The following is a 12969-nucleotide window of genomic DNA, read 5'->3' as shown; positions in this document are numbered from 1 at the left end:
TGGTACTGGCACAAAAACAGACATACAGGTCAATGGAACAGGATAGAAAGTCCAGAGATAAACCCATGCACCTATGGTCACCTTATCTTTAACAAAGAGGCAAGAATATACAATCGAGAAAAGACAGCCCCTTCAATAAGTGGTGCTGGGAAAAATGGACAGATATGTGTAAAAGAATGAAATTAGAACACTCCCTAACACCATACACAACAATAAACTCAAAATGGATTAAAGACCTAAATGTAAGTCCAAACACTATAAAACTCTTAGAGGAAAACACAGGCATCACTCTATGACATAAATCACAGCAAGATCCTTTATCACCTACCTCTTAGAGTAAGGGAAATAAAAACAAAAACAAACAAATGGGACCTAATGAAACTTAAAAGCTTTTGCACAGCAAAGGAAACCAGAAACAAGATGAAAAGACAACCCTCAGAATGGGAGAAAAAATTTGCAAATTAAGCAACTGACAAAGGAGTAATCTCTAACATATACAAGCCACACATGCAGCTCAATATCACAAACAACCGAACACCAAATGGGTGGAAGACCTAAATAGACATCTCTCCAAAGAAGACATACAGATGGCCAACAAATACATGAAAAGATGCTCAACATCACTAATCATTAGAGAAATGTAAATCAAAACCACAATGTGTCACCTCACACCAGTCAGAATGGCCATCATCAAAAAATCTAGAAATAATAAATCCTGGAGAGGGTGTGGTGAAAAGGGAACCCTCTTGCACTGTTGGTGGGAATGTAAATTGATACAGTCACTATGGAGAACAGTATGGAGGTTCCTTGAAAACTAAAAACAGAACTACCATATGACCCAGCAATCCCACTACTGGGCATATACCCTGAGAAAAACATAATTCAAAAAGATACATGTACCACAATACTCATTGTAGCACTGCTTACAATAGCCAGGACATGGAAGCAACCTAAATGCCCATCAAGAGATGAATGGATAAAGAAGACGTGGCACATATATACAATGGAGTATTAGTGGGCCATAAAATGGAACGAAATTGAGTTATTTGTCGTGAGGTGGATGGATCTAGAATCTATCATACAGAATAAAGAGGCAGACGTAGAGAATGGACCTGAGGGCACAGGAGGGGTAGGGGAAGCTGGGATGAAGTGAGAGAGTAACAATGACATATATACACTACCAAATGTAAAATGGATGGGTAGTGGGAAGCTGCTGCATAGCACAGGGAGTTCAACTCAATGCTCTGTGACAACCTAGAGGGATAGGATAGGGAGGGTTGGAGGGAGGCTCAAGAGGGAGGGAATATGGGGATTTATGTATACATATAACTGATTCCCTTTGTTGTACAGCAGAAACTAACACAACAGTGTAAAGCATTTATACTCCAATAAAGATGTGAAAAAAATTATTTTTCTTAAATTCACCAAGGCTCGCCTTGTGGTCCAGCATGTGGTCAATGCTGGAGAATGTTCTGTGTGCACTTGAGAAGAAAGCATTCTGCTGCTTTTGGATGGAATGCTCTATAAATATCAATTAAGTCCAGCTGGTCTAATGTGTCATTTAAGGCCTGTGTTTCCTTATTGATTTTCTGTCTGGATGATCTGTCCATTGATAAAAGTGGGGTGTTAAAGTCCCCCACTATTATTGTTATAGGTGCTCCTATGTTGGGTGCATATATATTTACAATTGTTGTATCGTCTTCTTGGATTGATCCCTTGATCATTATGTAATGTCCTTCTTTGTCTCTTATACCAGTCTTTATTTTAAAATCTATTTTGTCTGATATGAGAATTGCTACTCCAGCTTTCTTTTGATTTCCATTTGCATGGAATAGCTTCTTCCATCCCCTCACTTTCAGTCTGTATGTGTCCCTGGGTCTGAGGTGGGGCTCTTGTACACAGCATATATTCGAGTATTGTTTTTGTATCCACTCTGCCAGTCTACGTCTTTTGGTTGGTGCATTTAATCCATCTACATTTAAGGTAATTATCGATATCTGTCTTTTTTTTTTTTTTTTTTTTTGCGGTACGCGGGCCTCTCACTGTTGTGGCCTCTCCTGTTGTGGAGCACAGGCTCCAGACGTGCAGGCTCAGCGGCCATGGCTCACGGGCCTAGCCGTTCTGCAGCATGTGGGATCCTCCCGGTCCGGGGCACGAACCCGTGTCCCCTGCAGCAGCAGGCGGACTCTCAACCACTGCGCCACCAGGGACCTGATATCTGTCTTCTTATTGTCATTTTCTTAATTGTTTTGGTTTTGTAGGTCTTTTTTCTTCCCTTCCTTGTTTGTTCTCTTCTCTTGTGATTTGATGATCATCTTTAGTGTTGTGTTTGGGTTACTTTTTCTTTTGTGTGTTTCTTTTGTAGTTTTGGGGTTTGCTGTTCCCATGAGGTTTTGATATAACAGTCTATATGCGTACAAGGTTTTTTGTTTTTTTGGGTTTGTTTGTTTAAGTTGCTAGTCTCTTTCCCGCCTAGAGGAGTTCCTTTAGCATTGTTGCAAATCTGGTCTGCTGGTGCTGAATTCTCTCAGCTTTTGCTTATCTCTAAAGCTTTTGATTTCTCCATCAAATCTGAATGAGAGCCTTTCTCGGTAGAGTAATCTTGGTTGTAGTTTCTTCCCTTTCATCACTTTAAATATATCATGCCACTCCCTTCTGGCTTGCAGAGTTTCTGCTGAGAAATCAGCCGATAACCTTATGGGAGTTCCTTGTATGTTATTTGTCATTTTTCCCTTGTTGCTTTTAATATTTTTTCTTTGTCTTTAACTTTTGTTAATTTGATTACTGTGTGTCTCAGCATATTCCTCCTTGGGTTTATCCAGCCTGGGGCTCTCTGCGCTTCTTGGACTTGGTTGACTGCTTCCTTTCCCATGTTAGGGAAGTTTTCAGCTATTATCTCTTCAAGTATGGGATTTGATTTTATCATGATTGTGCCCCTCCTACCATCTCATTGCAGCTTCTCCTTTGTCTTTGGGGTATCTTTTTTGTGGGTTCCAGTGTCTTCCTTTCGATGGGTGTTCAGCAGTTAGTTGTGATTTCAGTGCTCTTGCAAGAGGAGATGAGCACATGTCCTTCTACTCCACCATCCTCCAAGTCAACTTGTTTTTAGAGAAGTAATTCACTCTTATAAAAAGTGCAAAAAATGTACCAATACACACAAAAGTTGTTACCAGTTTGCTCTCTATCACCTTTTATGTTGGGTGAGAAATAGTAGAATATTTATTTATTAGGTTGGCTTAAGTTAAAAAATAAAAAGATTCAGTTCTTGGTGGGTTGGTTTCCATGTTGGAGAAATGGATATAAGCTGAATTAAAGGGAATGAGTTCTATTTAGTTGAAAGGAATAAACAAATAAGCAAAAGCCCTTCAATCAACCACTGGCAAGAAGTACTTCTTTCCAGTATATCGTTTTTCATTTAGCTTAGCTTTTTTTTTTTTTTTTTTTAAAGAAGTTTAAAACCATAGTGGAAGTCATGATGGTGTGGAATGCTGGCTGGGAAAGCATCTTGGTATCTTTTCATTTTGCCTGAGTCTTATTCAAAATAGTAGTTTCAAATCGCATGGGAAGTTTGCTTAAATCAAATAGAAAATTAAAGCACATGAATTAAGCAGCTGGAAGAAAAAAGTACTATAAATATAACATAAATGCATAAATATAAAAGAAAAAGATACCCAGCCTCACAATAATTAAAGAAATGCAAAGTAAACTGAAAGGAGATGCAATTTTTAAAAGCCTATCAGGTTGATAAAGACTAAAAAGTTGGATAATGCTCAGTAATTGGAAGTAAGGGGAATCAGGCAGATCACAGGCCAGGGGTTGGAATGTAAATTGGTACAACCATTTTAGACAGCAATTTGACAACACCTAGCAAAATGTTAAATGCATATAGCCTTTGGCATACCAATTCCATTCCTAGAAATTTATCCCAGATGTGAATGTATAAGTACAAGCTCAAGGAAATTCATTCTGGCCTTGTTAGAAATAATGGGAAAATAGGTACATTGCTAGAAATAGCAATGTACCCAATAGAGGGCAGGCTGAATAAACAAATAAATGATAACATATGGAATGCTTGCTTGTTTTGTGTTAGTACTCTTCTAAGAGCTCTACATGTGTGAAATCATGTGATCTCACAGGAACCCTGACAGTTGGTTCCCTTCTTATGATTGTACAGCCATCATACAGCCAAAAGCACAGGGGTAGGTCCAGATGTGCTGACACAAAGACTATTCGTGAAATAGAAGGGATAAAAGGAAATTTCAGAATTGTCTATAGAGCACAATTTCATTTATGATTAAAAGAATAATAAAGTATGTATATATGTTTATATTTGTGCAGAAAATGTCTAGAAAGATAAACCAGAAAGAAACAGTTCAAGTGGGATTCTGTGGGGAACTGGGACTTGTGAAGCTAGAGAGGGGAGGAAAACCTTCCATTTTTTAAATTAATACCTTCTTTACTTTTAAATTTTATTTCTTTATGTACAATGCATGTGTATACATTAATACTTTTTGCCTGGAGTTAGACAAACTGCAAAGTTTGAGGTCCCAGTTCCCAAGACTGCCTTCTCTTCTAACACCAACTGCATGTTTTGTGGGGAGTGATTCCCAAGACCACCCTCAAGTTTGATAAATCACTAGAGGGGCTCCAGAACTCACTGAGAGGTTTTATATTTATGGCTATGGTTTATTACTGGGAAAGGAGACATTAAAATCAAAGGAAGAGAGGCATTGGGTAGAGTTTGGGAGGGTTCCAGATGTGCAGCTTCCATCATCCTGTCCTGTGGAGTTAGGATCCATTTCCCTCCTGGCATCTACATGTATGCATGGAGTACTGCCCACTGGGGAAGTTCATCTGAGCATCAGTGTCCAGTTTTTATTGGGGTTCCACTATGTAGGCATGATTGAGTGCCCACATGGTTGAACTCAGCCTGTAGGTTGATACTGTGTGACCTAAGCCCTACCTTAAATTACAGCTAGTCTTTCTGGAGAGTCCAGTCCCCACGCTACAATCCAGTGTGGCCATCATGGGCCCTACACAAAGACGGTCTTATCAGGTATGACACAGATTAATCCTGTAAGCTGAGGGCAAAGGCCAGACCTCTCTTTGGGCAAGGCCAAATTCTTTACTGCACATTTTTATAATTAAAACCTGCAATAGCTATGTGGTTTGTTTCCCATGTGCTTGTCCATACGTAGTATAGTTTCTAAATTATGTTTTTATGTAAGAGGATTGATTTGCACTGAGAATTCCTGATCATGTGGATTTTTGTTCTGTGTTTTCTTAGATTCTATATTTGTCTAGTTGGCATTCATTATTCACAGGGCCAAACCGATGGCCACCATTGTTGACATCTCCCCTGTGAGCTAGCTTTTGTGGATGCACAAAAATCATATTACAAGGCCTCTAAACAATCATGAGTCCACACTCCCAACCACCTCCTTTATTTAACTCTCACACACCAACCCAACATTCCTCTCCCCTAATCACCAGAGCTAGGTAGCACAAAACCAGACACCATCCCTATAGCCCAGAGCTTGCCAACGTTATTTAAACTAGCCAATCCTAAGCTATTTTCCCTGCCTTGCTTTGCTTTTCCCGAGGAAAACAATAAAAGTCTGGGCCATGTTTTCCCTTTGCTGCTTCTGCCTTCTGACCAAACCTGGTGCTTCCCCATGAGGCCCTGCATGGTATGGCAAGCTCCCTTCTCTTGGGAAATGTAAGTAATCACAATCTTCTTTCAATGGCATTAGCCTCTCAGTCATCTCCATAAATTAAAATCCTGTGGGTACAACCAAGACCACCTTAAAACCCCTCCTCCATGGGTCTAGGTTTCAAAAGGGTGATAGTCCTTACTAGCTGGCACAAGCCTGGCTCATACATGCTTGTTGAATTTAATGAACAAGTTTACAGTCATTGCTCCAGTGATGCAGGAGATAAATTATTCATCTTGCTTGATGCAATCAGCACTCTACATGGAATTTGAAAATAAGTTCCACAAACCACTTGTGGAAATGTGCATTGGCCTACAAATTCTTCACTGAGTTTACTAAGCACTTATGTCCTAACTTGGTCACTGTAGTTTTGTCACTCTTCCCTCCCCTCTCCCCCACTTTCACCCCAATTCATTTAGTTAGAAAAGAAGCTTGTACCTACTGTCAGTAACTAAATCCGACTTGGCCAACATAAAAGCTAAAACTCTGAATGAAGAGAAGATTGTGCTTATTCCTTCCAGGCTTGTTGCATGGTTTGTTTCAGGCTCTGAGAAATGTTAGTTTATGACTGTTTTTGTTTATTACAAAATGTCAATTTCCTGGAGCTGGTTTTAACCCAAACACCTCAATGGTACTCTCAGGTAAAGATATGGAAAACAGAAAACCTGGTAAACTGGAGATGTACTTTTGGTAGTTAATTATAAATGACAGTATCATCATCTTCGATTTGACCCAGCCGTCCCCAAAATGAGATTTGGCCATATTCCCACATTTTCAGGGACAAAAGGTATAAAGATATGAATGGACTGGAAAGGAGAAAAACTGTGATAAGAATATTAAATGCAGAACAAATTTAAGTCTCTAGTAATAAAAAGTGGATAAAGTGCTAAAGTTATGGACAAATAAGGTTAAAAATGCCAAGCCATAAAGAATGAAGAATATTTTGGGTTTTAATAACACAGGTGAGCTTTTATAGCAATAATAATAATAAACCCATAGTGACTGCCTTAGGCAATAGCAGAGGCTGTTTATGGTTGATTTCCAATAATTTCCAAAGGCTGGCTCAATTAAGAACTCAAATTCTGGCTTCCCTGGTGGCACAGTGGTTAAGAATCTGCCTACCAATGCAGGGGACATGGGTTCAATCCCTGGGCCGGGAAGATCCCACATGCCACGGAGCAACTAAGCCCGTGCGCCACAACTACTGAGCCGGCACTCTAGAGCCCACAAGCCACAGCTACTGAGCCCGTGTGCCACAACTACTGAAGCCTGTGCGCTTAGAGCCTGTGCTCCACAACAAGAGAAGCCACCACAATGAGGAGCCCGCACACCGCAACAAAGAGTAGCCCCCGCTCGCCACGACGAGAGAAAGCCCGCGTGCAGCAATGAAGATCCAACACAGCCAAAATAAAAAAAATAAAAATGAAAAGAACTCAAATTCTGAACCAGAAAGCCTGAAAAACACTTTAAAGAAGAAAACTCTATTTTATACATATTAGTTAGCGTATATATGTCAATCCCAATCTCCCAATTCATCCCACCCCTCCTTTCCCCCCTTGGTGTCCATACGTTTGTTCTCTACGTCTGTGTCTCTATTTCTGCCTTGCAAACAGGTTCATCTGTACCATTTTTCTAGATTCCATATATATGCGTTAATATACGATATTTGTTTTTCTCTTTCTGACTTACTTCACTCTGTATGACAGTCTCTAGGTCCATCCACGTCTCTACAAATGACCCAATTTTGTTCCTTTCTATGGCTGAGAAATATTCCATTGTATATATGTACCACATCTTCTTTATCCAATTATCTCTTGCTGTACAGTAGAAACTAACACAACACTGTAAAACTATATACCAATAAAAATAAAATTAAAAAATATATAGTGATTACACTGAGGAAAAAAAAGAAGAAAACTCTAAAATGGCTATTTGGGAATACTGACATTCTTTCTTCTATAGATCAGTTAATGAAAAATCATTTTATTTATATTATTCCACTTGGCCAAAGTACATTAGAAAAATCAGAAGAATTAAAACACTTTGCTTTTTATAATACTCTTGGATCTTCAACTATATTTAATAAGCTACTCAGGAACCATGGTTTAACAGCCAAGTAGAAGATGGGGAATTGTTTTTGTTCAGTCAGGATAAAGAGTGTTAAAGATGCTCTGTGAAGCACAGTAAGTTCTGTGAAGTCAGATGTGTCTGAAGGCTTTTAGCTGCAAGTAACAGAATACTCAACTAAAAGTGGCTTAAACAACGAGAGCATTTAATTCTTGCACAAAACAAGAATCTGGAGGGAGGCTGACCCAAGATTGGCTAACAGTTAGGGATGCTTCTTTGCCCATCTCTTGGCTTTCCTTTTCCACAACTCCAAACACAGTTCTTTATTAAATCGATTTTCAAATAACAAAGGAATGATGTACAGAGGGCCTTGGAATTCATCCCAAGTCCCTGGTAGCAGGAAAGAAAAGAGAGTGACAATGTCTTCTTGTCTCCCTCTTTTTATCAGGGAGGAATTTTTCCCCCAAAGCTCTGTCATGCCCCTCCCCAGACTTCTTTACATTTCACAGGCCAGAACTGGATCACCTGCCTATCCCTAACCCTGGCAGAGGAGAAACGAGATTACATGGTGAATTTAGACCAATAATAATGTACTTCCTGGAGCTAGGCACACTTACTGTCTGTTGAACAAAATTAAGATTTTGTTGCAACACACCACTGTAAAGCAATATACTCCAATAAAGATGTTAAAAAAAAAAAGATTTTGTTGCAAGGAAAAGGGGGTGTGCTGGGTATGAGAAATGGTTACGGGTAAATAATCAACAGTGTTTGTGAGATTTGAAGGCATTAGCAGGTAAAAGGTGGGACTTTGGTTCTAATGTCTGAGCTGGGCATCACTATTCAAGGCATGCATAAGAAAGGAAATAGATCTTTCCTTTGTTACACTGTTTAAACTGAGTAAAGATGTTAGTCAAACCAGACATCAGATGTACCTTTGGATGAGTTAAACCACAAGACAGGCTCCTTCCTCGGAAATAAAACTTGGCCAAATCTAATACAGTTCTTCATTACATCTATTTTCAAGTAAAAACAGGAATGATGTCCTGAGGTCCCTGGAATTCACCCCCAAATGATACAAATACAATAAGCCAAATGGCTGAAATCACTTACACACAAAATTTGACCAAAGCAAATATGCTTGCTCTCATGCTGTGATCAGAAGAGCAGCAAACTGGAGGCTTTGTTCAAAGTAACGAGAGCAGTGGTTTCTAAAGATGAGGGTCTTCAAGAGGGGGCTGAAAGGGGCTTCCCTGGTGGCGCAGTGGTTGAGGGTCCGCCTGCTGATGCAGGGGACGCGGGTTCGTGCCCTGGTCCGGGAAGATCCCACATGCTGCGGAGCGGCTGGGCCCGTGAGCCACGACCGCTGAGCCTGCATGTCCGGAGCCTGTGCTCTGCAACGGGAGAGGCCACAGCAGTGAGAGGTCCGCGTACCGCAAAAAAAAAAAAAAAAAAAAAAAAAAGAGGGGGCTGAAAGATTAGTAAACAGGGTTAGTTAATCCACTCAGGCAAGAGTCACAAAAGTCCAAGAGGTACTCTCTGGTCTGCACTGTCATGAGATTTCAAAGGACTGAAATGAAAGGCTAGGAACTGTACACTCCCCACACTCTTATTTATATCACTGTAGCAGCAGCTGCGACTGCTATTCTCTACTGAGACAAACTTTTTTGAAGAGGGTAGTTACCCTAAACAGAAACTGCTTAGACTGGGCAGGCCTCACAAGAGAAAGAAGTGAGGAATTTTACCACAAAATAGAAAGATAAAATGCAGAGCCTCATGAGAGATTACCTTAAATGCCGGTATTTTCTATTTCCTGGAACAAGGTAAAGGGCAGGCTCACAAGGAGTGAGAAGGTACCCGTTCCCCCAGGACTGACACTCAGCTGGTACACTGTCCCCTCTGATACTAACCCCAAGTGCTCCTCCACTTCATGATCCAATAAATAAAAGGTTAATAAATGGAGGCTTCCAGGATTCTGTGCTAGCCCATGGAAACTTGGTTTAAAAAAAAAAAGAAAGAAACAAAATCAAAAAGGCAAGTTGAAGAGAGCTGTGGAAAAGCTTCTACTAACCCTTCAAACCTACTCTCTTCACACACCCTCTGCTATGGCTTTGATTTAAACATCACTGGGAAAACAAGCTACATCTCTACTCATGTTCTCACTGTCTTCTCTTCTATGCCAGTGGAAGAAGCATTCCTGCATCTACTAAAGGCCAGTCCTTCCACCTGGGTTCCAGATGGAACCCCCCCCACCCCATAGCTTCTCAAAACTACACTTCTTCTGTCCTCTCCTTTCTCTCTTACCTCATCAGCCTCAAACTCTCCTCTCCAGGAGCATACCTATCAACACCCAGACATGCTCTAGCATTTTCCATCACACAAAAACAAAACAAAATGAAAAAAACCTACCAACAACCAACCAACCAAAAAAGCCTCCAGCCTCTACCCCGTTTCTCTTGTCTCCTTTGTGGAAAAACTTCTCAAAAGAGTAATTCAAACTTGCTTTCAAATGAAACAACTTGTCAACCAGCATTTTTTTCCAACTGCTCAGCAGCATTTGCTTTCTTTTGGAACTCTGCCTTCTCCTGGCTGCTCTGACCATACCCCCTTGTTTTCTTCCTACTTCATTAGTCGCTTCTTCGAGTCTGTTTTGCTGATCTCTGCTCCTTTCCTTGACCTCTGACCAGACTCATTCTTGGTCCTCTCCTCTTCTCTTTCTATACACTCTATGTAATCTGGGTGATCTACTCTAGTCCCCAGGATTTAAATGCCATCCATATAGTGATGACTCTAAATTTATATATCTGCTGCCTCAAACTTTCCTCTGAGCTTCAGATACTTGTAGCTAGTGGCCAACTTCATATCTACCCATCTTGAACCTACCTTTAAAACATTTTTTAATTGGGCTGTTTTTCTTATTGTTGAGTTTTAAGAGTTCTTTTTATGTTTTGGGTAACAGTTCTTTATCAGATATGTCTTCTGCAAATATTTTCTCCCAGTCTGTGGCTTGTCTTCTCATTCTCTTGACAGTGTCTTTTACAGAGCATAAGTTTTAAATTTTAATGCAGTCCAGCTTATCAATTCTTTCTTTTATGGATTATCTTTGGTGTTGCATCTAAAAAGTCATCACTGTATCCAAGGTGATCTAGATTTTCTCCTATGTTATCTTCTAGCATTTTTATAGTTTTGCATTTTACATTTAGGTCTGTGATCCATTTTGAATTACTTTTTGTGAAGGGTATAATTCTGTGTAGGGATCCATTCTTTGTATGTGGCCGTCACTGGTTCCAGCATCATTTGTTTGAAAATTTGTTGAAAATCTTTGCTCCATTGGTATTGCCTTGGCTCCTTTGTCAATGGTCAGTTGACTGTATTTATTCTGTGCTCTCCATTCTGTTTCATTCATCTATTTGTCTATTCGTTCACCAATACCACACTGTTTTGATCATGGTAGCTTTATAGTAAGTCTTCAAGTTGGGCAGTGTCACCTACATTCAAAACAGATTCTTGATCCCCATGCCCCCCACACATCCTGTACCTGCTCCTCCCCCAGGTCTTTCCCATCTCAGGAAGTGGCACCATCATGCATCTACCTGCTCAGGCTAAAAACCTAGGAGTCATTCTTGATTCTTCCCTCCCCACCTCTCATCCATTCCATCAGTACGTCTTGTGAGCTCTTCCTCCAGTAAGCAGGTCGAATCAAGTTACGTCTCTCCATTTCTTCATAGTTCAAGTCTAGAGTCAACTTCATTGGTACCTCTTATAACTGATCTCTCCCATGTATCCTCTACAGTCAGTGAGCCCCCTCACCCTCTTTTCTTCAAAAAAAAAAAAAAAGCAGGAATGAAGATTTATCATATACTTTTTCTATTCAGCCTTAAATGAAAACACAACCGGTCTGAGCAAAGTGGGTTTTTATGTGCTCTGTTGAAATCAGGTGGGGATGAGAGTTTTGGCTAAATTCCTTAGGAGGAAGGGCAAAGCCCTAGACCTGTGCTATCCACTACAGTAGCCACTAAGGCACATGTGGCTGCTGAACACTGGGAATGTGGCAGGTTTAAATTGAAGTGTTGTAGGTATAAAATACACTTCAAATTTTGAAAACAATATGAAAGAAAAAATTGAAACCATCTTATTAGTAATTTTTAGGTTGATTTTTTTTAACATTTTAAAAACTTATTTTCCTTATTTTTTTGGCTGCATTGGGTCTTAGTTGCGGCACACGGGATCCTTGCTGAGGCATGTGGGATCTTTCATTGCGGTGCGTGGGCTCCTTGTTGTGGTGTGCGGGCTTCTCTAGTTGAGGCATGCAGGCTTCTCCCTAGTTGTGGTGCGTGGGCCAGAGCGCGCAGGCTCAGTAGTTGCAGCACACAGGCTTAGTTGCCCCATGGCATGTGGGATCTTAGTTCCTTGACCAGGGATTGAACCCATGTCCTCTTCATTGGAAGGTGGATTCTTAACCACTGGATCACCAGGGAAGTCCCCTCATTGTAGTTTTGGTTTGCATTTCTCTAATAATTAGTGATGTGGAACATCTTTTCATGTGTTTGTTAGCCATCCGTATGTCTTCTTTGTAGAAATGTCTATTTAGGTCTCCTGCCCAGTTTTTGATTGGGTTGTTTATTTTTTTGATATTGAGCTGCATGAGCTGTTTGTATATTTTGGAGATTAATCCTTTGTCAGTTGCTTCATTTGCAAATATTTTCTCCCATTTTGAGGGTTGTCTTTTCGTCTTGCTTATGGTTTCCTTTGCTTTGCAAAAGCTTTTAAGTTTAATTAAGTCTTATTTGTTTATTTCTGTTTTTATCTTCATTACTCTAGGAGGTGGGTCAAAGAAGATCTTGCTGTGACTTATGTCAAAGAGTGTTCTGCCTATGTTTTCCTCAAGAGTTTTATAGTGTCTGGCCTTACATTCAGACCATTAATCCATTTTGAGTTTATTTTTGTGTATGGTGTTAGGGAGGGTTCTAATTTCATTCTTTTACATGTAGCTGTCCCAGGTGATTTTTAAAAATATGAATCAGACTGCATGTCTCTCGTTTAAAACTCTTTAGTGATTATCTATTTAAGTCAGAATAAGATGCCAGAACTTTCTCATGCATGCAAGATCCTGCATAACCAAGAACCTTTTACTTATTACACTTTAGCCACTCCAGCTTCCTGTTCCTCCAAAACACCAGGTCCTTTCCTG

This window comes from Tursiops truncatus, chromosome 7, assembly GCF_011762595.2.
Source record: "Tursiops truncatus isolate mTurTru1 chromosome 7, mTurTru1.mat.Y, whole genome shotgun sequence".
NCBI lineage: Eukaryota > Metazoa > Chordata > Mammalia > Artiodactyla > Delphinidae > Tursiops > Tursiops truncatus.
The sequence above is the reverse complement of the archived record's forward strand: the minus strand, read 5'-3'. Positions refer to the sequence as shown.